Raw genomic sequence first — 2179 nt, 5'->3', positions numbered from 1 at the left:
CTACAGAAGCATTCATGATCTACGTGGAGCAGGAATATTAACTCAATCCAGGAGGACAGGATGGGGCTAAGCTTAACTCTGACTTCTTAGGAGCAAACCTAAGATAAGTATATTCTAGCTTGAATGAGCCTCACCCAAGAGGGGATTGGCAGAAAAATCCAGCTATGCAGGATTCGTGGCTGAGATCTCCAAGCCCACTCGGATAGGGACTGGGTCTCCTCCCCCCCAGGTCCCCAGTTTTCCAGTGGCTTGGCAGTCACACCCACAAACTGCCCCTGGTGCCATGTAATCTCATCAGTGACAAAGATTCAGAGATTATAAACTAAAGCTTCCGGAAGAGAGTGACACAGAATTTCCTGGAGTGCGTGGCCACGCTATCTCTTATACTCTAGCCCACTTACTTACCAAAAGCAGCATGCATTTGTTTGGTTTTAACATACTTGCTTGTATTCTCTTATATACAGACTTAAATGGCTCCACAATGAAATACAACAACCTTCACACACTTCTTATTGTGGTGCGAAGGTGCTTGGTGGTGGGATTGGTGTTTGAATATTATATGTAATGAACTATTGTGAACTACTTTATGAAAATAAAATATATAAAAATTGAAAAAAAAGATAAGCATATTCTGAAATCAAACACTGACTTACCACCTCTGCTCCCTTCACCCACAGGGATGGGCCAGTGTACCCCACGTCTGTGTAGTTGTTAATCTGCTTCCTCTAAAACCTGAGTATCAATCCACCTTCATGACAACTTGAGGCTCTGACTGCAGGAACACTTGCCTCGACCCCCTCAAGCCCCCACACCCCCCCAAGCCCAGCAGCTCTTTGCTCTCTGGCTGCTGAGGATCTGGAAGCACACCAGGCTTTGAAAGGCACACCTGGTAAAAGACGTTTCCCTGGGGGCTGAAGAAGTCAGCATCATCCCAGAAGGGGCTGCTGTGGCCAGAGGGTTCCAGGGCTGTGAAACCCCGGGGGGAGAGTTGGGGTAGAAGAAAATCTGATACTCTGAGTCCAGGAAAATGATCTGGCCATTATCTGTGAATTGAGCCCACAGGATCCTCTGTATGGGGCAGGAGAAGGCAGGGAGGAAAGGTGTGCGTGGGACTTCTCAGAATGTAAATGCCCAAGCATTTCTGGAGTAGAACTTTTTTCTTTTTAATTTTTATTAGTGAGACACCATGAGGTACAGTTGTAGACTTACAAATGTTTGTGCTTGGGTTTCAATTATACAATGATCAAGTACTCATCCCTCCACCAGTGTCCATTTCCCACCACCACGGATCCCAGTAACCCTCCCCCCCTCCCCCCCCCCCCCATACCGCCCATCCCGCCCTGCCTCTGTGGCAGGGCATTCCCTTTTGTTCTCTCTCTCCTTTTAGGTCCTGTGGTTTGCAAGAGAGGCATTGAGTGACAATTATGTTTGGTCTATAGTCTACTTTCAGCATGCTTCTGCCATCTTGGGAGGATGCTCCCAATATCTTTATTTGGTGTTTCCTTCTCTATCTGAGCTGCCTTTTCCCCTAGCGTGTGTGGTTGGCCTCCAAGCCATGGAGTAAAATTCCTGGTACTAATCTCGGCCATTCTTGGGTGTTAGTCTCCCATTTCGTTACTTTATGTTCCCCAGATAAATGCAATCTTTCCATGTCTATCCCTTTCTTTCTGAGTCATCTGGCTTAACATGATACTTTCCATGTAGTACCACTTGTATGTAAATTTCATAACTTCATCTTTTCTAACAGCTACATAGTACTCCATTGTGTAAATGTACCAAAGTTTCTTTAACCAGTCATCTGTTCTCGGGCACTCAGGTTTTTTCCAGATTCTGGCTATTGTAAAGAGTGCTGCAAAAAACGTTGGTTAGATGTCACAAAGTAGGTGGCAATTCCTTAACCGTATGTGTGTTGCAGGCTGAAGCCTCTTCCATCCTTGTCAAGGGGAGTGCTAACCTTCTCTCCTTTCATACAACACTCTGGAGTAGAACTTTAAGAGATGTCAACCACCTCTGTAAGGTTATTCTCCCTGCCTTCTGAGGGAGTCCCTTCACATAGTTCTCACAGCACAAGAGTTTGTGCTGTGAGAGTTTCTCTCAGCACAAGCTCCTCCAAAGGGCAGTGCCTGTGTCTGCAGCAGATCAGGTCTATAAGTATTAATTCTCATCCTCAATTTTTCCT

General features: G+C 45.8%; 1 non-coding gene across 1 annotated transcript; it reads right to left on the bottom strand.

The window, feature by feature from the left end:
• Nucleotides 1-1853: 1853 nt before the first annotated feature.
• On the bottom strand, nt 1854-1976 carry LOC130036372 (U6atac minor spliceosomal RNA). Its single transcript, XR_008794404.1, has one exon. It is a non-coding gene; the product is annotated as a U6atac minor spliceosomal RNA (small nuclear RNA).
• Nucleotides 1977-2179: the final 203 nt, after the last annotated feature.

The sequence above is a fragment of the Sorex fumeus genome, unplaced genomic scaffold (genome assembly GCF_029834395.1).
Source record: "Sorex fumeus unplaced genomic scaffold, SorFum_2.1 ptg000063l, whole genome shotgun sequence".
NCBI classification, from domain to species: Eukaryota; Metazoa; Chordata; class Mammalia; order Eulipotyphla; family Soricidae; genus Sorex; species Sorex fumeus.
This window is presented reverse-complemented; position numbering and strand designations above follow the sequence as displayed.